Source organism: Hyla sarda, chromosome 6 (assembly GCF_029499605.1).
Source record: "Hyla sarda isolate aHylSar1 chromosome 6, aHylSar1.hap1, whole genome shotgun sequence".
Lineage (NCBI taxonomy): Eukaryota > Metazoa > Chordata > Amphibia > Anura > Hylidae > Hyla > Hyla sarda.
Genome location: NC_079194.1, coordinates 255,644,758 through 255,671,995, shown reverse-complemented (window position 1 = coordinate 255,671,995; position 27,238 = coordinate 255,644,758). Strand labels below are relative to the sequence as shown.

Here is a 27,238-nt window from a genome sequence, read left to right as displayed (position 1 = left end):
TCTGATCGCGGGGGGGCCCACTGCGTCTCTAGTTTCGGAAACCTATGGGTTTCCGGAACTGGGGACGTGACGTCACGTCACACCCCCTCCATTCATGTCTATGGGAGGGGGCGTGACGGCCGTCACGCCCCCTCCCATAGATATGAATGGAGGGGGCGTGGCGTGATGTCACGTCCCCGGAACCCGGAGGTTTTTCGAAAGTGGAGATTCAGCACCCGCATAGAATGCAGGTGCTACAGGGAGATCGCGGGGGGTCTCAGCAGCGGGCCCCCCGCGATCAGACATCTTATCCCCTATCCTTTGGATAGGGGATAAAATGTTTTTGCCCGGAATACCCCTTTAAGTCTAGAAATGAGCACAACAATGCACCTTCACAATGGTCTTATCTTAGTACACCCATACCCCACATTTCTTTGGTGTTCTTTAGTTAGTGGTGAGAAATTTTTCCTGGAGTTTTCTATACACTTTGTGTTAGATGTAGTAAGTCTAGAACAAGTGTAAATAACACTCCTACAGTAATGTGCCTGGCACGTGCGACAATCAATTGGCGCCTAATGAAAATGTCTTGAAGTATTTATCTTACATCCACATTGTTTAAACAGAAGCAGACACAATAAATTACTATAAGAAACAGATCTAGTAATACATGGACTGGATTCAATATTGAATATTTTAGTCTTCATAGAATTTATTAAGAAAAAAATATATAGAGCGGCACATACAGAGCGGCACATACAGTAAACTTGTATTGTTATAGAATGCACATAGCAGGTCGCTTTGGCAGCCAGGGCCTCTGGAAAATTTGATGACAACTTCAATTGATCTGTTAAAACCAAGATAATCCAAATAAGGACTGAAGAAGGGCAGAGCACTATGACCTCCATGTTCTGTCATGGCATGCTCTGTCTGGTGCTGTTAGGAATAAGCCCCACTTGTCTGGTAGTTATACATACGGCATTTACTGGAACATGTCATGATTCTTTTCCTGTTGGATTTGTTTGGAATCAGAAAGAAAAAAAAAATTTGTCTGCCCTTGGATGCTATCAGGGGTAATTATGGCATTGGGGTAGTTCCTCTCAGGTCTTGAGTCTACCATGTCTTGCTTGGGAGAGAGCTATACAGTGACCCCCCGACCTACGATGGCCCCGACATACGATCATTTCAACACACGATGGACTCTCAGAGGCCATCGCATGTTGAAGGCAGCATCAACATACGATGCTTTTGTATGTCGGGGCCATCACATAAACGGCTTCCGCTTCAGCTGCCACCGGATAGCTGTTTACGGTGCCCCGTGTGGTCCGCTGACGATCACTTACCTGTCCTCGGGGCTCCGTCTCTTCCTCTTCGGGATCCCCTGCATCGTCGGCGCTCTCCATCGTCGTCATCACGTTGCTGCGCACGCCGTCCCGTCATCCAATAGGAGCAGCGCGCTTAGCGACGTGATGGCGGCGACAGAGAGCGAGGATGCCGGGGAAGCAGAGGCCTTGCCGGAGCATCGGGGACACCCCGGGGACGCGGCGACAGCGATGGAAGGCGACATCCAGTGCAACTTCAACCAGCTGACCTCCAGATGTTGCAAAACTACAACTCCCAGCGACATCCAGTGATCTTCAACCAGCTGACCTCCAGATGTTGCAAAACTACAACTCCCAGCATGCCCGGACAGCCGTTGGCTGTCCGGGCATGCTGGGTGTTGTAGTTTTGCAACATCTGGAGGTCCGCAGGTTGTAGACCACTGTCCTATACTTTACATTGCACGGATCCCTCAACATGCGATGGTCCATTTGGAACGGATTACCATCATATGTTGAGGGACCACTGTACAGTGTGAGCATTTCTAGGGGGAAGCGCCCTGTTTTCGGCTGGTTTTGAGATTCTAGCCTGAGTAGGAGGTTTCTGTACCAAGAGACAAACTATTAAAAGAAAGGTCCTATGCTACAATTGGTTGCACATTGGGTTTAACAGTTGCTGATGCCCCTGTTGGAGCTACAGAGGGTCCTGTCCAGAGTGATCAGTTTGCTGTGTGAGAGATTTTAGGAGGGATGTGCCCAGATTAAACCTGGTCAGGAGGACTGGCACCGGTGTGCAAATGAGGAAGATACCCCCGACTTCTATACAGAAACGACATAACAAAGATGTTATACTGTAGATCTATAAACCCAGTAACTGAGTAAGGTGGGACCGCCGACATGTGTCACCAAGTAAAGTCTCAGACCACTGATCCGAATTGTGTTTTCTGTGAGTCTCTGCCAAGCCTCTACTCAGTACCGCTGCTTTTGGGGCCCTTGCCAAACAAGTATGAAGAATCTGCGGGCCTGTCACAACAAGTGTTTATATAGGCCCATATATTTGGTAATATGGATTTAAAGGGGAGACCTTCTATAAGAAAGGCCAGCTCCAGGTTCATGTGGTCCTTTGGGTGGCTGTCATAGCCCAGTGTCCCTGTAAATCATTTTCCGCTTGACAGGTATAAAGTGGGTTTACTCATAATATAGTCAGCCACAAAGCCCAATAGGTCCTGCCATCTGCCTTGTGTTAGTGTAACATAACAGTATATCACTTTACAATCATTTATGTAATTGCCAAAATTGTTCCATATATACAGTATAAATAGTGATATTCAACATTGTTCTCGTAGTATCTTACAAAATAGCAGAGAAATATTTATAGGGAATTGTTTTGCTTGTGTGATACATATACGAGGGCTATGCATTGAGCAGATATTTAGTACTCTGTTTAGAAGATCAAAGTTCGTGGTTTTATGATGACATTAGTAAAACAAAGAGCAGGGAGCAAGCAGAATGTGGTTTCCAGCCATAACACACCCTGGCCAGGTTAGGCTGAGTTAACCCTTAGGCTGCAGTCACCCTAGCCATTTTTTTTAGTTTTTTTTAAATGCCATGGAAGTGTTTGAGTCAAATCTAAGAGAGGATTCAAAAGGAATGGGAAATAAAAAGGAAGGACTTATACTTCTTCCTGTTGGATTCTTTTCTGGCTTTGGCTCTGAAACTGCAGTGACAACTTAAAAAAAAAAAAAAAAATCCAAAAACTGCATTGTGAGATGGCAGATCCAGAGTGTTATTTATGCTGCGGTTCCACCGCTGAAGGACCGCTGTATGGTGCCTTTACATGTGCCTGCTCGGAGCGGCAGTACGCCGCTATGAGCAGACACACTGAAGCGATGTGCGAGTCGCCACACATGCGCGGTGTACTTGCACACATCGTGCCTGCTCCCCTTGCTCTATGAGCTAGGCAGAGAGCTGCCACGATGTGACAGTATACTGCGCATGCGAGCGGCGACTCGCACGTCGCAGTGTGTCTGCTCGTAGCGGCGTATTGCCGCTTCAAGCAGGCACATGTAAAGGCACCATACAGCGGTCCTTCGGCAGCGTAAATTACGCCGTGGATCCGCTAATGTGAACGTACCCTTAGGGTCTATTCCCATGGTAGAATTTCCACTTGCGGAATTCTGCCTCAATTTAAAGTCCATAGGTTCTATTGGATTCTGCACTCCCATTCACACTTCTAAATTTCCACCTGCGGAATTCTGCTAGCAAATTAACACAAGCGGAAATTCAGAAGTGTAAGGCTGGGTTCACACTACGTAATTTCTGGGCAGAATTTCTGCTGTAGATCGAGCCGGCGGCACTAGGACCGAGCAGACTGCATTGCTGCCCCCATAGACTGCAATGCATTTCTGGGTGGATCTTTTGGGAGATCTGCTCAGAAATGCATTGCCATCTATGGGGACGGCAATGTAGACCGCACGGTTCTAGTGCCGCTGGCTCGATCTCCGGCAGAAATTCTGCCCACAAATTCCACAGTGTGAACCCAGCCTAAATGTGAGTGCAGAATCCCATAGAAGTCTATGGGCTCTAATTTGAGGTGGAATTCCACAAGCGGAAATTCTGCCGTGTGAATATGCTGCACTTGTATGTATTTTATCCCTCCTCACGCTGACTTCTTTATGGGATAAGTTCTTTAAACACGGAGGGTAGAAACCATTTTTCTCAAACAAACAGCCGGCTTGTAAACAACAATTGTTATAATAATGAAGATAAGAAATTGCTACCACGCATTGATTGTGATATTTGTCTGGTCAGAAGTGACAACATTAGAACATGTACAGCCAAGCAAAGGTTATTTTTATTTGTGGCTTCTTACACTGCTGATGTGTGTACGTACATCATATGGACAAAAGGGTTGAGAAACACCTTTTAACCATGGATTGTTGGTTCTTTATTCAGTCCCATTGCCCTAGGTGTAAAAATCTGGCTTCTACCAATGCAGTTTCCATCAAGGCCCATTCACATGGTAGAATTTGGTGAAAAAATTCTGCTTGGACATTCCCGATGCAGCAACCTCCCATTGTTTTCAATAGGATTCTACTGCCCTATGCACACAGAAACCTGCCAAGCAAACTTAAATTCTGGACATGTTCATCGTTTTAGCAGAAAACCATCCATGGAGACAGCACCTTTCTGAGCGTTCCTAGTGCTAACTTGTTCTGCCTATGGAATACACTGCCCAGGAAGGCTTTGCCATGTGAATGGGCCCTTTCAAACAAGGGGTTGTTCTAAAGAGCTTACTGAATTCCAGCATGGTAGTATAACAGCATGCCACCATTGTGACTAGTCAGTTCACACATTTCTTCCCTCCTGTGAGTAGAGTTAAAGGTGGAATGTAAGGTGTGGAGTGGTGCGGAATGGTGTGCACCAGGCTCAACACACATTGCGTCACGACCTGCGCACGATGTGCACCCATGATTATGAAATAGCATGTGAGTGGGGCATTGGGCAGAACTATAATTACAGCAGGAACCTGGTTTTTAGGTAATTTTACACAGCTGGTACATTAACATTAATTGAATGGTCACCTAGCTTGATTGGCTAAGCATCATTTAAATAGCCCCCTGAATAGCATTGTGACATCCCCTGATGAAACAGGAAGTGAAACATATGTTGGGGTATGTGTGTCCCTTGGTACATTCTATTGGAGGGGTTGTAGTACTGGGTTTTTTGCCTGATTATATGTAAAATAGAGACCTGTCACGCCCCCACCCATAGACTTGCATTGAGGGGGGCGGGGTGTGATGTCACATGGGGGCGGAGTCGTGACGTCACGATCTTCTGTCCCCATGGTCTGGAGGAATTAGGCTAAGAGCCTCCAGCGCTTCCGGAAGCCGGTACAGGTGGGTGCTGCGTGCTATATAGCGGGGGTCCCCAGCGGCGGGACCCCGCGATCAGACATCTTATCCCCTATCCTTTGGATAGGGGATAAGATGTCTTGGGGCCGGAGTACCCCTTTAAGTCAATGGGGTCCATCGGGACCTGGTTGTATCAGTTGTGTTCAGACCCGTGACAAGAAGAAAAAAAGGAACAAAAGAAGAACCAAAGGGACCCTGAACGGTCGGGGCACAATGGCAGCATGAACCCAGCCATATGTAAGCACACTTACCCATTCCAGGTTTTGCCTAAAAATATTGACCAAAATTATTTATGAACCCAGCCTAAGTCTATGTCTATGTGTTGAATAATACAATGCACACTGTACATAGTCATTGCTGATTTACTGCAAAGAAGGACGGTGGAAGATATTCTGACCACAGCGTAGTCTGCTACAAGAAGCATGTAACTCCAGAAGAGATGTTTGTGTAGCATGTTAGCCTTTGATACTTGTTGCTATGTGCTCTGATTAAATATACAGAAGTTAGTTCTTTTTATGTCATCACTAGAGCTACAATTCATAGAATATACAGGTTCCTTATATTTCACATATGACAGAACCAGTATCATCACTGATGTTAGGGAACGTGAAGTCTGATGAAAAATATCGCCACATGTGATGATAGAAATATTCATAGCATAAATATAAGGCAAAAATGTATCTATAATATGAATAATAAGGGGCATTCATCAATTCTTCCCTCCTTTTTATCCTATTTTAGTAATGAAAAGTCGCCTTGTTTTTGAACCTCCTGCCCCCGATTCATCTGTTTAGACTGCTTTCCAGGGCTGATGTTACATGGCGGGAGTTTCTGTGTAAATCACGGTGCTGCGACTTTTTTTGTGAATTTCAGAATAAAGTCGCAGATAATTAATCCGTGCCCACTGCATAATACTGGTCTGAAGCACTGCACATCGTAGATCACTTTCAGATATGATCTATAGCAAGTCGCACAAAAGTCGCAGGAGAAGTGACTGAAACTTTTTGTGCGACAATTTTAGATAAAAAAAAAACATTCTAAACAGATTGATGAATTCCCCTCATTATATCAATACAAATATAATGACTAAAGAACTGGCATTGCAAGGCTCCCCTGGAATAGAGGGAAACATAAGAAGAAAAAAAAACTAATACAGTGACCCCCCGACCTATGATGGCCCCGACATACGATCATTTCAAGATACGATCGGCTCTCAAAGGGCAATCACATGTTGAAGGCAGCATCAACATACAATGCTTTTGTATGTTGGGGCCATCGCATAAACGGCTATCCGGCAGCGCAGACTGCTTCAGCTGCCACCGGATAGCCGTTTATGGTGCCCAGTGTGCTCCGCTGACGATCACTCACCTGTCCTTGGGGCTCCGGCGCGTCCTCTTCAAGATCCCCTGCATTGTCGGCACTCTCCATCATCGTCATCACGTCGCTGCGCACTCTGTTCCGTCATCCAATAGGAGCGGTGTGCGTAGCGACGTGATGGCGGCGACAGAGAGCGAGAATGCTGGGGAAGCAGAGGCCTTTCCGGAGCATCGGGGACACCTCGGGGACTCGGCGGCAGCGATGGACAGCGACATCCAGGACAGCGTTGACGAGCGGTGACGGTCCGGAGCGGCGGGGACAGGTGAGTACAACTTCCTCTACCAGTGATCTTCAACCTGCGGACCTCCAGATGTTGCAAAACTACAACTCTCAGCATGCCTGGATAGCCGTTGGCTGTCCGGGCATGCTGGGTGTTGTAGTTTTGCAACATCTGGAGGTCCGCAGGTTGTAGATCACTGTCCTATACTTTACATTGCACGGATGACGGATCCCTCATACATACGATGGTTTCAACAAACGATGGTCCATTTGGAACGGATTACCATCGTATGTTGAGGGACCACTGTAATCTAATCCACAAGCAAAGATTTACTGACTAACAAACAGGTCACCGAGTGCCCACAGCCCATTCATATGAAGCATAGGGATTGTAAGTGTCACCGTACAGGCCACAGGAGGCTTTAGTGACAACAAATATTTGGTTCACAAGGATACAGAAAATTTGATTTGAAAGAATATAAAGCATTCCTGGTCTTCTATATTTTATTCACAATGAAATTGAAGTTGTGTATGTGGGACATATTTATACCGATCGTTGTGCCGCGCGCTATTAACCCTTTAGACAACTTTGATCGCCGTGTCTAAAATGAAAGTGAAAGCTTCCCGGCAGCTCAGTTGGGCTAATCGGGACCATTGCGATAAAATCGCAATGTCCCGAGCAGCTAGCACGCGAGCGGAGGACCCGCTTACCTTGCTCCGTGGCGTCCGATAAGTGATTGATTGCTCCAAGCCTGAGATACAGGCTTGAGCAATCGACCGCCTATAACACTGATCAATGCAAAGCTATGGCTTTGCAGTGAACAGTGTAAAAGATCAGTGTGTGCATTGTTATAGGTCCCTATGGGAGCTATAACACTGCAAAAAAAAAAGTTTAAAAAAAAAAAATAATAAAAGTCATTTAACCCCTTCCCTAATAAAAGTTTTCCCATAAAAATAAAAAACTGTGTAAATAAAAATAAACTATGTGGTGATGTTGCATGCAGAAATGTCCAAATTATAAAAATATATCATTAATTAAACCGCACAGTCAATGGCGCATGCGCCAAAAAATTCCAAAGTCCAAAATAGCGCTAAAAGCTAAAAGCTTCAGATGACGGCCCATACGCGGAAAAATAAAAAAGTTATAGGGGTCAGAAGATGAGAATTGTTAACGTATAAATTTTCCTGCATGTAGTTATGATTTTTTCCAAAAGTAATACAAAATCAAACCTATATAAGTAGGGTATCATTTTAACCGTATGGACCTACAGAATAAAAAGAAGGTGGAATTTTTACCGCAAAATGCACTGCGTAGAAACGGAAGCCCCCAAAAGTTACAAAATGGCATTTTTTCTTCAATTTTGTCGCACAGTTAATTTTTTTTCCGTTTCGCCTTGGATTTTTGGGTTAAATGACTAATGTCACTGCAAAGTAGAATTGGTGGCGCAAAAAAAGCCATCATATGGAATTTCATGTGCAAAATTGAAAGCGTTATGATTTTTAGAAGGTGATGAGGAAAAAATGAAAATGCAAAAACGGAAAAACCCTGCGTCCTTAAGGGGTTAAACATGCTTATAGAGAGGCTTAGAGGAGATAGCAGTTGACCTGTATCACGCTTTAGAATCACATACATTGTTCCTATGGTTCCCATATTACATACGAATATTTATCTTTAGCTCATAAGGTGATCATAAACAATATACAGAAGTAGGTTGATGGTTGAATAACTATTGAACAAATGATTGTCTTGTGAATGATCCTAAGGCTAGGATTCCACTTTTTCCAGCGTTTTTTTTCTTTTTTTTGTATTAAAGAATTTTATTAAAGTTTTCAAGATAAACATGTCATCAAAAAATATAAGACAATATAGATTAGACAAGTAGCATGAAATCCAGCATTTTTTTCACTGAAAAAAAATGGCTGAAAAAATGCCAGTGCAATTTCCTGCGTCTGACGCTTTTTCTGGAATTTTTGCATTTGAGTTGAAATGGCCTTTTTGGCCCCTTTGGCGTTTTTTTTCAAAATATGTTGGGTACCAGAAAAAAAAAAAAAAAGGATGCAGTAGGGATGGGCAAATTTATTTAAGGAAATTTTTATTTTTTATAATGAACTTTTAATTCATTTTTAATAAAGTGTGTATGTGTGTTTCACGTTTTTTTCCTGACACCCGATGTGATCGTCCATAATATAGCAGAGATGCGGCTCTATACAGCGCTCACATCTCTGCTCTGTACTCCGGCCAGTGATGTGAATAGAACATCACTCATTCATATTTTCCACCCAGAGTGGGGATTGGCCGGATGGTTGTAGCCAATCACAGCTCTCAGAGGGAAATATGAATGAGTGATGTTCTATTCACATCACTGGCCGGAGTATAGTGCAGAGATGCGGAGCGCAGGAGAATAGATAAGACGATCGCAGCAGGTGTCAGGAGTGACACTTGCTGTGATCTGTCCTTAACTGCGGGTACTACTACTCCCAACATGGAGCACGCTCTGCTCCATGTTGGGAGCTGTAGTACCTGCAGCTAAGGAAAGATCTCAGGGATTGTCACTCCTGACCCCCATTGTGATCCTCCTGTATAATGTATAGATGCGGCCGCTCTTCTATGGTCCCCTGCACTGACGTATATATACACCTATTCATATTTCTCACAGAGAGTTGTGATTGGCTGAAACCATCTGGCCAATCACAGCTCTCTGCGGAAAATATGAATAGGTGTATATATACGGTAGTGCAGGGGGATCATAGAAGAGCGGCCGCTGCATCTATACATTATACAGGAGGATCGCAACGGACCCGGGCGATCTGTCAATTAGTACAGGTACTACTACTCTCATCATGGAACAGTGTATAATACTACCTAAAAAATAAAGAAAAAACTACATTTTTATTATTGTCGGCTACATTTCGTTAAACACAATTTTTTCCATCACTACTGTCTCTTTTTTTTTTATGGTACCCTATGAAATTTTATTTAAAAAGGTATCTCCATCACTTTTTTGGATCGCTAAAGTCCAAAAAAGAATAAAACCCGCCTGCAAAAACGCCAAAGTTAAGTAAATGGTGTTTTTTTTTTACTCCCATAGACTTTTATGGGAGAAAAACGCCATAGGCTCAACATGCTGCGCTTTAGCAAAACCGCCAAGGAGCTGAAAAATGCCAAAAAAAAGAGTGAAAAAGTGCCAAAAGGATTAAAAAAAACACCAAACTGAAAAACGGCAAGTAAAAAAAGAATTTAGCGATTTCTCATTGAATTACAGCTAACATCTGGTCGCAGCGTTTGTGGCCCAAAAAACGCCATGCGACAGAATTGGCGTTTTTCTTGCCATTCCCCCCCCCCCCCCAAAACAAATACGTGGAATTCCAGCCTTAGGCTAAGTTTCCACTTGTATTTTTTTCTGGCAGTTTTTGGATATCTGCCACTGCAGTTTTTGAGCCAAAGTCAGAAGTGGATTCATAAGGAAGGAGAAGTATAAGTCCTTCCATTATATGTCCTATTCCTTTTGAATAGACTTCTGGCCTTGGCTCAAAAACTGCAGTGGCAGATTACCAAAAACTGCCAGAAAAAAGCCAAGAGGAAACTTAGCCATAGGGCTTCCATACACATTAGAGAAAAGAAAGCTGAACCTGCCGACTTCAGCAGATCCAGCCAACAGTCCAATGTGTATGGGGGTCTCCTGATTCTCCCTTGACAGATATTGTTGAGGGAGAAAAGGGTAGAGGCTGTTGGATTTCAATTGTCCATTCCTTTTGTTCTTGGGGAGATGAGACACCACCAGAGGAGTCTGGCCAAGCGTTCATGTGTGTCAGGGTATCAGGAGAGATGGCAGTCAGAAGAAACATTGGGCCAACAGCTACTGAAAGGGTTTCTGCAGCCAACTTTTTCCTACTGTGTTTTCCCGAAAATAGTACCTACCCCGAAAATAGGCCCTAGCTGGATTATCAGGGTGGGCTACAATATAAGCCCTACCCCGAAAATAAGACCTAGACCAGTGGTCTCCAACCTGCGGACCTCCAGATGTTTCAAATGTTTGCAACATCTGGAGGTCTGCAGGTTGAAGACCACTAACCTAGACAATGCCCGGGCTGCAAATTTTAAAAAACAAACTTTAACTTACCTTCGTCCTTCATTCCCCCCGTCGCTAAGGAACCGGCTTCACTGTCCTCCGCTGTTCTCGCTGCGGTCCTGGGGATGGGAACGTCACAGAGCCTTCAGCCTATCACCGGCTGTCCCGCCTCGGCTGATGATAGGCTGAGCCCACTGTGATGTAAGAAGCCGGCCGACTCCTTACATGACAATGCGCTCAACCTATCATCAGCCGAGGCGGAACATCTCTGCGGCCGGTGATAGGCTGAAGGCTCTGTGACGTCCCAACACCAGGAAGCAGCAAGAACAGCGGAGGGACCATGAGGCCGTTGCCTTAGCAACGGGGGAACGAAGGACGAAGGTAAGTTAAAGTTTGTTTTTTAATATTTGCAGCCCGGGCACAGGAATAGATACAGCGCAGCGGCTGATAATGATTTGGCAGGGGGGAGAGAAGCTGCGCTTGTGGGTAACAAATGATTAGTAAGTACCCCGATGTGGGGTGCAGCGCTGGGCTGATAAACTGGCGGGGGGGGGGGGAGTTACGTTGGGGGACAGAGCTGCGCCCATCACATGATGATAATGGGGGGGGTGTAAATACCGTGGAACCGCAATGTTGTTCATTGTGCATACCGTACCGTAAATAAGCCCTACCCTGAAAATAAGCCCTAGTGTGTTTTTTGTGGCTAAAATTAATATAAGACCCGGTCCTATTTTCGGAGAAACACGGCATGTGATCTGTCATGGGTCAGCAACAATGGTCGTTCATTATTAGAATTCACCCAACAAAGGATGATTTAGGTTGAAATCCTCAACTCATTCACTTTAAAGGGGTACTCCGGTGGAAAACTATTTTTTTTTTTTTTAAATCAACTGGTGCCAGAAAGTTAAACAGATTTGTAAATTACTTCTATATAAAAATCTTAATCCTTCCAGTATTTATTAGCTGCTGTATGCTCCAGAGGAAGTTGTGTAGTTCTTTTCTGTCTGACCACAGTGCTCTGTCTGTGTTAGGAACTGTTCGGAGTAGGAGCAAATCCCCATAGCAAACCTCTCCTACTCTGGACAGTTCATACAAAAGGACCTCCATGACACTCAGGATCAAGCAGGGCGCAGGGAACTCAGGTGAGGTAAGAAAGGTTTATTACCCACAATGCAACGCGTTTCACAGAAAACCGCTTCATCAGGCAGCCTGATGAAGCGTTTTTCCGCGAAATGCGTTGCATTGTGGGTAATAAACCTTTCTTACCTCACCTGAGTTCCATGCGCCCTGCTTGATCCTGAGTGTCATGGAGGTCCTTTTGTGTTTGCTGTATATCCCAGGAGCGGCTGCTGGATCCATGTTCTACTGATCATTTACATGCTTTTCCATTGTTGTACTTGGTCCAGTACAACCACTGAGGGTGAGCACTATTAATTTGTGTTCATCTTTATATGCACCTACGTGATCACACTATGGAGCGCTTTCCTTTGTTTTAGCTGTTCATGACACAGACAGAGGTGTCAGCAGAGAGCACTGTGGTCAGACTGGAAAGAACTACACAACTTCCTGTGGAGCAAACAGTAGCTGATAAGTACTGAAAGGATTAAGATTTTTAAATAGAAGTAATTTACAAATCTGGTCAACTTTCTGGCACCAGTTGATTAGAAAAATGTGTTTTCCACACATTAAAGTTACCCCTTTAATGTAATGTATCACCTTTATTCTCTGGTTTCCCACAGGTTGTAAAAATGGATTATTTACACACCATGAGTGATGGATAAATACAGTAATATAGTCATCTGTAAAACTTAGCTTAGTAGTTCACACAAGGAAAACTATTCTTGACCTTTAGTCAAGGAATACAAACATGAAACTTGGCTGAAAACATGAAATTCCATATGAAGGAGAAGGCATGTCCTGGACAGACCAGCTGGGTGCAATCATCTGCATCTTTGGCTTCTGTTCACATTACTATTCTTCACATCACACCAAACGCCAGATGTTTATCATCACAACACCTGAATGTCTCTGCTATCTTGACCTTCACATGTCACATTTATTCTTGCCAGATCTTTAAGGACTTTTTTTTCAGTAAAGAAGATATCAACTAAAAGAGAAAGAAAATACTAAAACCCAACTTTAGATATTAAAGCCTGGTTTAAGTCTGACAAAATTTAACTCCAATAACCCACATTAAAAAGCCAGAAAGCCTATATATACCCTGTCATACACAGATCTCATCCGCTTCTATTGAAGATCAGGATTTTATGGTGATCTATTCTGCACAAGGTCCAGGTATAGTCCCTATAAGGCCCCTTTCACACTACAGGTATCATTCTGCTTTTTTACTGCCGTTATTTTACAATAACAGATTAAAAAAAAAACTGATGCAATAACTGGTAATAATATAACTGATGACCATTATCCGTTATTTTTAATGTTTTAAAAAAAAAAAAAAAAATGATGTTGTTCATCCGTTATCATCTGTTATTACCAGTTATATCCGTTTTTTTAATCCGATTTTTAACCCCTTTTTTGTAAAGCTGTAATGAGCATACTCAGTACAAAAAAAACAGATGTTAAAAAAAAACTGACAATAACTGAGGAAAATGGATGCTTTTTTTTTTAACATCCGGTTCCCATAGACTTCAATGTTAAATTTTAACGTCCGGTTTTTCCCCAAAAAAAATTGCCGGACCAAAAATTAGTGCAGGCACCATCTTTTGTGCCGGCAAAAATAACTGACATAAGTAAAAACGGACATATCTGATGCAAAAGGATGTTCAAAAAATCCCATTGACATGAATGGCCGTTTTCAGGACTTTTTTCCGGGAGTAATAACGGAGGTTTATTACAAGATGATACCTGTAGTGTGAAAGGGGGCTAATAGGGATGCTAAAATGCACTTCCTATTTGTTAGCTATTTGGGACCTGTGAGCATGAAATGGTGAGAGTAGGATAATGGGATGTTGGGATTAAGCTTTAAAGCATTACTATCCTTTAAAAGACATTTCACATGTTCTAGGGACATGTAAAAAGTTTTAAAAAGTGGGGTCTGGACGTCCAGAACCTTTCCAAACATTAGCTAGTAGAAGAGTTCAGCTCAGCTTTTCTCTCCCCGTTTCTTTTTCCTTGCTGCGTAAGGCTACATTCACAGCTGGCTGGCGGATTCGGCTGGGGGGAGGGGCAAACTGGGCTCTCCCGTACCCCAGCCGGACCAGTGCTGAAATCCATTTACTTTAATGAGCCGACTGGAGTCAAACGGTGGCTCCGGTCGGCTCATTTTTGACCCGTATCTGGTTTTGTGACCGGAACTGAAATCGTAGTATACTACAGTTTTAGGTCCAGTCAGAAAACCCCATACGGGTCACTGTTTGACTCCGGTCGGCTCATTAAAGTAAATGGATTTCAGCACTGGTTGGGCTGGGGTAAGGGAGAGCCCGGTTTGCCCCTCCCCCAGTTGGATCCGGCACCCGTAGTGTAAAAACGAAGTGTGAATGCAGCCTAAGACAGATTCTTTAGTAAGTCTATGAAGCTCGTCTCTCTCAGCAAGTAGAAATATGGGGAGAGAAGCGCAAAGCTAAGTTCTAGCAATGCCAGGGACCGAACATCCAAACACCGATCAAAACTTTTTGATGTCAAAAGTTGTTTTTTTTAATGATTAGTGACACTTTAATAAAAATAATTGCTAAGAATAAAACACATAGTCATAGGTACAAACAAATGCGACTCTTTGTAGAAAATTATATTTTCCTTAGCCTCAAAAGTAAACCATTGACAACATCTAAAGAAAGGCCATACTATTATCAATATCTCTTATCTTGGTCTAGTAATTCTCCAATAGCCAACAATAATCCAGTGGTGTGCAGAGCTATATTTAAAGGGGTACTCCGCCCCTAGACATCTTATCCCGCTGCTGGGGACCCCCGCGACCTCCCCGCTGCACCCGGCGTTCGTTTAGGGCGTCGGGTGCGGTGCTGGAGAATTGTGACATCACGGTTATGCCCCGCTCGTGATGTCACAGCCATGCCCCCTCAATGCAAGTCTATGGGAGGGGGCGTGACGCCCCCTCCCATAGACTTGCATCGAGGGGGCATGGCCGTGACGTCACGAGCAGGCGTGGCCGTGATGTCACGAGCCTCCGCCCCACATCGCCAGTCAACCAGCACGGAGCGAAGTTCGCTCCGTTCACCGAATGTCTGGGGTGCCCCAGCGGCGGGACCCCCCCACGATCAGACATCTTATCCCCTATGCTTTGGATAGGGGCTAAGATGTCTAGGGGCGGAGTACCCCTTTAATAGCAGTATGTGACTAAAGGTGAATTCATACACAACCGCATTCATCTGAACAGCGCTCATAGAAATGGATCTGCTTGCTGTCAACACAACCACACTCAGATATATGGAACAGAATCTCTGACACAAAACTTTCTTCATTTATCCTGCCACACCTAAATTCACATTACAGTACATGGCACAATTCTGTAAACCCCCAATATAAGTGAAGGGGATCTGATGGACATGGCCTCACCTGGAATATGCTCTTCAGTTTTGGGCACCTGTCCATAAAAGGGACACTGCGGAGTTGGAAAGGGTGCAGAGACGCGCGACTAAACTAATATGGGGCATGGAACATCTTAGCTATGAGGAGCGATTAAAGGAGTTACAATTGTTTAGTCTTGAGAAGAGACGTTTAAGGGGGGATATGATAAACGTATATAAGTATATTAATGGCCCATACAAAAAATATGGAGAAAAACTGTTCCAGGCTAAACCCCCCCAAAGGACGAGGGGGCACTCCCTCCGTCTGGAGAAGAAAAGGTTTAGTCTCAAGGGGCGACACGCCTTCTTTACCGTGAGGACTGTGAATTTATGGAACAGTCTACCTCAGGAACTGGTCACAGCAGGAAAAATTAACAGCTTTAAAACAGGATTAGATACATTCCTGGAACAAAATAACATTAATGCTTATGAAGAAATATAAAATCCCATCCCTTCCCCAATATCGCGCCACACCCCTACCCTTCAATTCCCTGGTTGAACTTGATGGACATTTGTCTTTTTTTCCACCGTACTAACTATGTAACTATGTAACTATGTATATCAGGACAATTTTCTCTGCTATGGAGGAGAAAACCTTTCCCTGCCAGATGAGGAGTGTCCTGTAGTGGTCATTTTTATGGTGTCACAATCCTTGAAGATCAAGCATAGTTTTATTACTAATAATTGAGGTTCATCCTTTATTTACATTACTCAATTGTTGTTAGAAATTTGGAAACATTGACAATAATTTTCTAGTATAAATGGGCCTTTAGATATACACAGGGATTATCTATTGCTTCACATTAACAATCTTTAACAGTGTAAAGGGTGGGTATTATTGAGATACACAGTAAATATATATCGGGTGGAGCTAGAAATTAGTCTTGCTCGCGAATATTCGCAATTCGAATATTATTCGCGAATATCGCATATTCGCGAATTCGCGAATATCGCGAATATAGCGCTATATATTCGTAATTACGAATATTGTTTTTTTTTGTTTGTTTTTTTGTTCACAGTACACATCACAGTGATCATCCCTCTCTGCTTCCAGCTTGTGTGATGTAAAGAAGGCTGTAATACTACTGTGTGAGACTGGCCTGCGAAAATTCGCATATGCGAAAATTAGCAAATGCTACTTTTCGCATACGCGAATTTTCGCGTATGTTAATTTTGCATATGTTAATTTTCGCATATGTTAATTTTCGCACACGCGAATGTTCACATATGCGAAAATAAAACGAGAATATGCGAATATCCGCGAATATATGGCGAATATTCGTCCATATATTCGCGAATATTCGCGAATTCGAATATGGCCTATTCCGCTCAACACTACTAGAAATGTCTGATAAAGATATAAATGGACTAACAGAATAGGATCCAGGCCCACAACAGGCTCCAATAAGGCTTAATCCAGAATAAAAGGTGAATTAACAATGTCAATAGGTGTCGGCTGAAAGCTGTTGGTCCCGCAGACTTCGAGTCCAGACAGCATTTCTTCAGGCTATGTTCACACAAAGGAATTTCTGTGTGGAATTCCCCACAGACATTCCACTGCAGCAGAGTCCCATTGATTCTAATGGGATTCTGCTGCACTGCGCACACAGCGAAATTTCCGATTCCGGAGTCTGCAAAAAGAACAGAAATGTCTATACTTTCTGTGGAGTCCACATGGAAATGGTCCTTTTTAGTGCAGACATTCCATCATGTGAACATGGCCTTAACCCCTTAACGACGCAGGACGTATATTTACGTCCTGCGCCGGCTCCCGCGATATGAAGCGGGATCGCGCCGCGATCCCGCATCATATCGTGTCTGTCCCGGTGCATTGCCGTGGAATGAGATTTGCCATAGAATGAGATGGTCCGCCTCCATCACATCCTATTGGCTCTCTCTTGTCACGTGACATATTTAAACGTCACGCATCGATGCGCACAGTAGTGTCAGTTTGGCTATCACAGGGAGAGGATCTCCTCACCCTGTGATAGCTGAAGCTGTACGGAGCTCTCATGGCCTCTGTGGCCCGACAGAAGTTCACACATGTACGCAGCTCATACGGCTGCCTCATATACATTTACTCTATTATTACATCCACAGCGCTATCAGGATCCCCACGCCCGCAGCTGTACTCCCCGTCCCCCGCATCTCTACTCCCCGTCCCCGCATCTCTACTCCCCGTCCCCCGCAGCTCTACTCCCCGTCCCCCGCAGCTCTACTCCCCGTCCCCCGCAGCTCTACTCCCCGTCCCCCGCAGCTCTACTCCCCGTCCCCCGCAGCTCTACTCCCCGTCCCTCCGTAGCTCTACTCCCCGTCCCCCGCAGCTCTACTCCCCGTCCCTCCGTAGCTCTACTCCCCGTCCCCCGCAGCTCTACTCCCCGTCCCGTTAACGCTCAGGGAGCGGGGAACAGAAAGTAGAGCATCGGGCGCAGGTTAAGTTATTCGCGTAGTGCTGCGCATGCGCAGTACTACTTAACCTGCGCCCGATGCTCTACTTTCTGTTCCCCGCTCCCTGAGCTTTAACGGGACGGGGAGTACAGCTGCGGGGGGCGGAGGACGGGGAGTAGAGCTGCGGGCGTGGGGCGCTCGCGGGGACGCACACTGATGACAGCGCCATCGGGCGTAGGAATCCCCATAGCGCTGTGGATCGCTCCCTGAGCGTTCACAGGGGACGGGGAGTAGAGCTGCGGGGGACGGGGAGTAGAGCTGCGGGGGACGGGGAGTAGAGCTGCGGGGGACGGGGAGTAGAGATGCGGGGGACGGGGAGTAGAGATGCGGGGGACGGGGAGTAGAGATGCGGGGACGGGGAGTACAGCTGCGGGGGACGGGGAGTACAGCTGTGGGCGTGGGGATCCTGATGACAGCGCCATCGGGCATAGGGATCCCGATAGCGCTGTGCATCAACAGTAAATGTATATGAGGCAGCCGTATGAGCTGCGTACATGTGTGAACTTCTGTCGGGCCACAGAGGCCATGAGAGCTCCGTACAGCTTCAGCTATCACAGGGTGAGGAGATCCTCTCCCTGTGATAGCCAAACTGACACTACTGTGCGCATCGATGCGTGACGTTTAAATATGTCACGTGACAAGAGAGAGCCAATAGGATGTGATGGAGGCGGACCATCTCATTCTATGGCAAATCTCATTCCACGGCAATGCACCGGCGCTAATCAACAGTCGGGACCCGCGGCTAATACCACACATCGCCGATCGCGGCGATGTGCGGTATTAACCCTTTAGAAGCGGCGGTCAAAGCTGACCGCCGCTTCTAAAGTGAAAGTGAAAGTGACCCGGCTGCTCAGTCGGGCTGTTCGGGACCGCCGCGGTGAAATCGCGGCGTCCCGAACAGCTGATCGGACACCGGGAGGGCTCTTACCTGCCTCCCCGGTGTCCGATCGACGAATGACTGCTCCGTGCCTGAGATCCAGGCAGGAGCAGTCAAGCGCCGATAATGCTGATCACAGGCGTGTTAATGCACGCCAGTGATCAGCATTAGAGATCAGTGTGTGCAGTGTGATAGGTCCCTATGGGACCTATAACACTGCAAAAAAAATGTAAAAAAAAAGTGTTAATAAAGGTCATTTGACCCCTTCCCTAATAAAAGTTTGAATCACCCCCCTTTTCCCATAAAAAAAATAAAACAGTGTAAAAAAAATAAAAAATAAACATATGTGGTATCGCCGCGTGCGTAAATGTCCGAACTATAAAAATATATCATTAATTAAGCCGTACGGTCAATGGCGTACGCGCAAAAAAATTCCAAAGTCCAAAAAAGCGTATTTTGGTCACTTTTTATATCATTAAAAAATGAATAAAAAGTGATCAAAAAGTCCGATCAAAACAAAAATCATACCGATAAAAACTTCAGATCACGGCGCAAAAAATGAGTCCTCATACCACCCCATACGTGGAAAAATAAAAAAGTTATAGGGGTCAGAAGATGACATTTTTAAACGTATAAATTTTCCTGCATGTAGTTATGATTTTTTCCAGAAGTGCGACAAAATCAAACCTATATAAGTAGGGGATCATTTTAACCGTATTGACCTACAGAATAATGATAAGGTGTAATTTTTACCGAAATATGCACTGTGTAGAAACGAAAGCCCCCAAAAGTTACAAAATGGCGTTTTTTTTTCAATTTTGTCGCAAAATGATTTTTTTTTCCGTTTCGCCGTGCATTTTTGGGTAAAATGACTAATGTCACTGCAAAGTAGAATTGGCGACGCAAAAAATAAGCCATAATATGGATTTTTAGGTGGAAAATTGAAAGGGTTATGATTTTTAAAAGGTAAGGAGGAAAAAACGAAAGTGCAAAAATGGAAAAACCCTGAGTCCTTAACCCCTTAAGGACCGGGGGTTTTTCCGTTTTTGCATTTTCGTTTTTTGCTCCTTGCCTTTAAAAAATCATAACTCTTTCAATTTTGCACCTAAAAATCCATATGATGGCTTATTTTTTGCACCACCAATTCTACTTTGTAATGACGTCAGTCATTGTGCCCAAAAATCTACGGTGAAACGGGAAAAAAAATCATTGTGAGACAAAATTGAAAAAAAAAACGCCATTTTGTAACTTTTGGGGGCTTCCGTTTCTACGTAGTACATTTTTCGGTAAAAATGACACCTTACCTTTATTCTGTAGGTCCATATAATTAAAATGATACCCTACTTATACAGGTTTGAATTTGTCGCACTTCTGGAAAAAATCATAACTTCATGCAGAAAAATTTATACGTTTAAAATTGTCATCTTCTGACCCCTATAACTTTTTTATTTTTCCGTGTATGGGGCGGTATGAGGGCTCATTTTTTGCGCCGTGATCTGAAGTTTTTAACGGTCTCATTTTTGCATTGATAGGACTTATTGATCGCTTTTTATTCATTTTTTCATGATATAAAAAGTGACCAAAAATGCACTATTTTGGACTTTGGAATTTTTTTGCGCGCACGCCATTGACCGTGCGGTTTAATTAACGATATATTTTTATAATTCGGACATTTCCGCACGCAGCGATACCATTTATGTTTATTTTTATTTTTATTTACACTGTGTTTTTTCTTTTATGGGAAAAGGGGGGTGATTCAAACTTTTAATAGGGAAGGGGTTAAATGATGTTTATTCACTTTTTTTTTGCACTTTTTTTTTGCAGTGTTATAGGTCCCATAGGGACCTATAACACTGCACACACTGATCTTTTACATTGATCACTGGTTTCTCATAAGAAACCAGTGATCGATGATTCTGCCGCATGACTGCTCATGCCTGGATCTCAGGCACTGAGCAGTCATTCGGCGATCGGACAGCGAGGAGGCAGGTAGGGGCCCTCCCGCTGTCCTGTCAGCTGTTCGGGATGCCGCGATTTCACCGCGGCTATCCCGAACAGCCCACTGAGCTAGCCGGCATGCTTTCGGTTTCACTTTAGACGCGGCGTTCAACTTTGAACGCCGCGTCTAAAGGGTTAATAGCGCGCGGCACAGCGATCAATGCCGCGCGCTATTAGCCACGGGTCCCGGCCGTTGTTAGAGGCCGGGCCCGAACCGCTATGACGCGGGGCCACGCCGTGGCCCCGCGTTATAGATCGGGAGTGGACACATGACGTTCCAGTACGTCATGTGTCCTTAAGGGGTTAAAGGGGTACTCCGGTGGAAAACATTTTATTTTTTAAATCACCTGGTGCCAGAAAGTTAAACAGATTTGTAAATTACTGCTATTAAAAAATCTTTACCCTTCCAGTACTTTTAAGCAGCTGTATGCTACAGAGGAAATTCTTTTCTTTTTGGATTTCTTTTTTGTCTTGTCCACAGTGCTCTCTGCTGACACCTCTGTCCGTGTCAGGAACTGTCCAGAGCAGCATAGGTTTGCAATGGGGATTTTCTCCTGCTCTGGGCAGTTCCTGATATGAACAGAGGTGTCAGCAGAGAGCACTGTAGACAAGACAAAAAATAAATTCAAAAAGAAAATAATTTCCTCTGTAGCACACAGCTGCTAAAAAGTACTGGAAGGGTAAAGATTTTTTTAATAGCAGTAATTTACAAATCTGTTTAACTTTCTGGCACCAGGTGATTTAAAAAAAAAAAAATGTTTTCCACCGGAGTACCCCTTTAAGGCTATGTTCACATGATGGAATGTCTGCACTAAAAAGGACCATTTCCATGTGGACTCCACAGAAAGTATAGACATTTCTATTATTTTTGCGGACTCGGGAATTGGAAATTTCGCTGTGTGCGCAGTGCAGCAGAATCCCATTAGATTTAAAAAAAATGTTTTCCACCGAAGTACCCCTTTAATCTGTATGGCAGGTCGAAGAAAACGTCCTTATTTTAGGCCTGACACATCACTTATATTTTTGCAGTTTCTTTTAAGACATTGGGTAAAATTGATCATTGGATTTTGTCTTCATCTTGGTGTATATTGTTACGCCGAGCGCTCCGGGTCCCCGCTCTTCCCCGGAGCGCTCGCTACACTCTCGTTACTGCAGCGCCCCGGTCAGATCCACTGACCGGGTGCGCTGCGATACCGCCTCCAGCCGGGATGCGATTCGCGATGCGGGTGGCGCCCGCTCGCGATGCGCACCCCGGCTCCCGTACCTGACTCGCTCTCCGTCGGTCCTGTCCCGGCGCGCGCGGCCCCGCTCCCTAGGGCGCGCGCGCGCCGGGTCTCTGCGATTTAAAGGGCCACTGCGCCGCTGATTGGCGCAGTGGTTCTAATTAGTGTGTTCACCTGTGCACTCCATATATATACCTCACTTCCCCTGCACTCCCTCGCCGGATCTTGTTGCCCTTGTGCCTAGTGAAAGCGTTCCCTTGTGTGTTCCTAGCCTGTGTTCCAGACCTCCTGCCGTTGCCCCTGACTACTATCCTTGCTGCCTGCCCCGACCTTCTGCTACGTCCGACCTTGCTTCTGTCTACTCCCTTGTACCGCGCCTATCTTCAGCAGTCAGAGAGGTTGAGCCGTTGCTAGTGGATACGACCTGGTCACTACCGCCGCAGCAAGACCATCCCGCTTTGCGGCGGGCTCTGGTGAATACCAGTAGTGACTTAGAACCGATCCACTAGCACGGTCCACGCCAATCCCTCTCTGGCACAGAGGATCCACCTCCTGCCAGCCGGCATCGTGACAGTAGATCCGGCCATGGATCCCGCTGAAGTACCTCTGCCAGTTGTCGCTGACCTCACCACGGTGGTCGCCCAGCAGTCACAACAGATAGCGCAACAAGGCCACCAGCTGTCTCAACTGACCGTGATGCTACAGCAGCTACTACCACAGCTTCAGCAATCATCTCCTCCGCCAGCTCCTGCACCTCCTCCGCAGCGAGTGGCCGCTTCAGGCCTACGACTATCCTTGCCGGACAAATTTGATGGGGACTCTAAGTTTTGCCGTGGCTTTCTTTCACAATGTTCCCTGCACTTGGAGATGATGTCGGTCCAGTTTCCTACTGAAAGGTCTAAGGTGGCTTTCGTAGTCAGCCTTCTGTCTGGAAAAGCTCTGTCATGGGCCACACCGCTCTGGGACCGCAATGACCCCGTCACTGCCTCTGTACACTCCTTCTTCTCGGAAATTCGTAGTGTCTTTGAGGAACCTGCCCGAGCCTCCTCTGCTGAGACTGCCCTGCTGAACCTGGTCCAGGGTAATTCTTCCGTTGGCGAGTATGCCATACAATTCCGTACTCTTGCTTCTGAACTATCCTGGAATAATGAGGCCCTCTGCGCGACCTTTAAAAAAGGCCTATCCAGCAACATTAAAGATGTTCTGGCCGCACGAGAAATTCCTGCTAATCTACATGAACTCATTCATCTTGCCACTCGCATTGACATGCGTTTTTCCGAAAGGCGTCAGGAGCTCCGCCAGGATATGGACTTTGTTCGCACGAGGCGTTTTTTCTCCCCGGCTCCTCTCTCCTCTGGTCCTCTGCAATCCGTTCCTGTGCCTCCCGCCGTGGAGGCTATGCAAGTTGACCGGTCTCGCCTGACACCTCAAGAGAGGACACGACGCCGCATGGAGAATCTCTGCCTGTACTGTGCCGGTACCGAACACTTCCTGAAGGATTGTCCTATCCGTCCTCCCCGCCTGGAAAGACGCACGCTGACTCCGCACAAAGGTGAGACAGTTCTTGATGTCTACTCTGCTTCTCCACGCCTTACTGTGCCTGTGCGGATATCTGCATCTACCTTCTCCTTCTCTACTATGGCCTTCTTGGATTCCGGATCTGCAGGAAACTTTATTTTGGCCTCTCTCATCAACAGGTTCAACATCCCGGTAACCAGTCTCGCCAGGCCCCTCTACATCAATTGTGTTAACAATGAAAGATTGGACTGCACCATACGTTACCGCACGGAGCCCCTTCTAATGTGCATCGGACCTCATCAAGAAAAAATTTAGTTCTTGGTCCTCCCCAATTGCACTTCCGAAATTCTCCTTGGACTACCGTGGCTCCAACGCCATTCCCCAACCCTGGATTGGTCCACGGGGGAGATCAAGAGCTGGGGTATCTCTTGTTTCAAGGACTGCCTTAAACCGGTTCCCAGTACTCCCTGCCGTGACCCTGTGGTTCCCCCTGTAACCGGTCTCCCTAAGGCCTATATGGACTTTGCTGATGTGTTTTGCAAAAAACAAGCTGAGACTCTACCCCCTCACAGGCCTTATGACTGTCCTATTGACCTCCTCCCGGGCACTACTCCACCCCGGGGCAGAATTTATCCTCTGTCCGCCCCAGAGACTCTTGCTATGTCTGAGTACATCCAGGAAAATTTAGAAAAGGGGTTTATCCGCAAATCCTCCTCTCCTGCCGGAGCTGGATTTTTCTTTGTGTCCAAAAAAGATGGCTCCCTACGTCCTTGCATTGACTACCGCGGTCTTAATAAAATCACGGTAAAGAACCGCTACCCTCTACCTCTTATCTCTGAACTCTTTGATCGCCTCCAAGGTGCCCACATCTTTACCAAACTGGACTTAAGAGGTGCTTATAATCTCATCCGCATCAGGGAGGGGGATGAATGGAAAACGGCATTTAACACTAGAGATGGACACTTTGAGTATCTGGTCATGCCCTTTGGCCTGTGCAACGCCCCTGCCGTCTTCCAAGACTTTGTTAATGAAATTTTTCGTGATCTCTTATATTCCTGTGTTGTTGTGTATCTGGACGATATTCTGATTTTTTCTGCCAACCTAGAAGAACACCGCCAGCATGTCCGCATGGTTCTTCAGAGACTTCGTGACAATCAACTTTATGCCAAAATGGAGAAATGTCTGTTTGAATGTCAATCTCTTCCTTTCCTAGGATACTTGGTCTCTGGCCAGGGACTACAAATGGATCCAGACAAACTCGCTGCCGTCTTAGATTGGCCACGCCCCTCCGGACTCCGTGCTATCCAACGTTTCTTGGGGTTCGCCAATTATTACAGACAATTTATTCCACATTTTTCCACCATTGTGGCTCCTATCGTGGCTTTAACCAAAAAGAATGCCAATCCTAAGTCCTGGTCTCCTCAAGCGGAAGACGCCTTTAAACGGCTCAAGTCGGCCTTTTCTTCTGCTCCCGTGCTCTCCAGACCTGACCCATCTAAACCCTTCCTATTGGAGGTTGATGCCTCCTCAGTAGGAGCTGGAGCGGTTCTTCTACAAAAAAATTCTTCCGGGCATGCTGTTACCTGTGGTTTTTTTTCTAGGACCTTCTCTCCGGCGGAGAGGAACTACTCCATCGGGGATCGAGAGCTACTGGCCATTAAATTAGCACTTGAGGAATGGAGGCATCTGCTGGAGGGATCTAAATTTCCAGTTATTATTTACACCGATCACAAGAATCTCTCCTATCTCCAGTCTGCCCAACGGCTGAATCCTCGCCAGGCCAGGTGGTCTCTGTTCTTTGCCCGGTTTAATTTTGAAATTCACTTTCGCCCTGCCGATAAGAACATCAGGGCCGATGCTCTCTCTCGTTCCTCGGATGCCTCGGAAGTAGAGCTCTCTCCGCAACACATCATTCCTCCTGACTGCCTGATCTCCACTTCTCCAGCCTCCATCAGGCAAACTCCTCCAGGGAAGACCTTCGTCCCTCCACGCCAACGCCTCGGAATCCTCAAATGGGGTCACTCCTCCCATCTCGCAGGCCATGCGGGCATCAAGAAATCCGTGCAACTCATCTCTCGTTTCTATTGGTGGCCGACTCTCGAGACGGATGTTGTTGATTTTGTGCGGGCCTGCACTGTCTGTGCCCGGGACAAGACTCCTCGCCAGAAGCCTGCTGGTCTCCTTCACCCTCTGCCTGTCCCCGAACAGCCTTGGTCTCTGATTGGTATGGACTTTATTACTGACTTACCCCCATCCCGTGGCAACACTGTTGTTTGGGTGGTCGTTGATCGATTTTCCAAGATGGCACATTTTATTCCTCTTCCTGGTCTTCCTTCTGCGCTTCAGTTGGCAAAACAATTTTTTGTACACATTTTTCGTCTTCACGGGTTGCCCACGCAGATCGTCTCGGATAGAGGCGTCCAATTCGTGTCAAAATTCTGGAGGGCTCTCTGTAAACAACTCAAGATTAAATTAAATTTTTCTTCTGCTTATCATCCTCAATCCAATGGGCAAGTAGAAAGAATTAACCAGGTCCTGGGTGATTATTTACGGCATTTTGTTTCCTCCCGCCAGGATGACTGGGCAGATCTTCTACCATGGGCCGAATTCTCGTATAACTTCAGAGTCTCTGAATCTTCTTCCAAATCCCCATTTTTCGTGGTGTACGGCCGTCACCCTCTTCCCCCCCTCCCTACTCCCTTGCCCTCTGGTTTGCCCGCTGTGGATGAAATAACTCGTGATCTTTCCACCATATGGAAAGAGACCCAAAATTCTCTCTTACAGGCTTCATCACGCATGAAGAAGTTTGCTGATAAGAAAAGAAGAGCTCCCCCCATTTTTTCTCCCGGAGACAAGGTATGGCTCTCCGCTAAATATGTCCGCTTCCGTGTTCCCAGCTACAAATTGGGACCACGCTATCTTGGTCCTTTCAAAGTTTTGTGCCAGATTAATCCTGTCTCTTACAAACTTCTTCTTCCTCCTTCTCTTCGTATTCCTAATGCCTTTCATGTCTCTCTTCTTAAACCACTCATCCTCAACCGTTTCTCTCCTAAACTTATTTCTCCCACTCCTGTCTCCGGTTCTTCGGACATCTTTCCTGTAAAGGAGATACTGGCCTCCAAAAAGGTCAGAGGGAAAACCTTTTTTTTGGTTGACTGGGAGGGCTGTGGTCCTGAAGAGAGATCCTGGGAACCTGAGGACAATATCCTGGATAAAAGTCTGGTCCTCAGGTTCTCAGGCTCAAAGAAGAGGGGGAGACCCAAGGGGGGGGGGTACTGTTACGCCGAGCGCTTCGGGTCCCCGCTCCTCCCCGGAGCGCTCGCTACACTCTCGTTACTGCAGCGCCCCGGTCAGATCCACTGACCGGGTGCGCTGCGATACCGCCTCCAGCCGGGATGCGATTCGCGATGCGGGTGGCGCCCGCTCGCGATGCGCACCCCGGCTCCCGTACCTGACTCGCTCTCCGTCGGTCCTGTCCCGGCACGCGCGGCCCCGCTCCCTAGGGCGCGCGCGCACCGGGTCTCTGCGATTTAAAGGGCCACTGCGCCGCTGATTGGCGCAGTGGTTCTAATTAGTGTGTTCACCTGTGCACTCCATATATATACCTCACTTCCCCTGCACTCCCTCGCCGGATCTTGTTGCCCTTGTGCCTAGTGAAAGCGTTCCCTTGTGTGTTCCTAGCCTGTGTTCCAGACCTCCTGCCGTTGCCCCTGACTACGATCCTTGCTGCCTGCCCCGACCTTCTGCTACGTCCGACC

General features: G+C 46.0%; 1 protein-coding gene across 5 annotated transcripts in view; it reads right to left on the bottom strand.

Moving 5' to 3' along the window:
* EPS8L2 (EPS8 like 2) overlaps window positions 1-27,238 on the bottom strand; it is a 258,012-nt gene that overhangs the window by 127,745 nt on the left and 103,029 nt on the right. Inside the window, exon 1 of one of the 5 annotated variants that reach the window (XM_056527019.1) lies at window positions 12,722-12,739. The exons of the other annotated variants lie outside the window; for them this stretch is intronic. The gene's annotated coding sequence lies outside the window, so the exon portion shown is untranslated. Of the gene's footprint in view, window positions 1-12,721; window positions 12,740-27,238 lie in introns of those variants that run through there. 5 annotated transcript variants of the gene reach the window in all.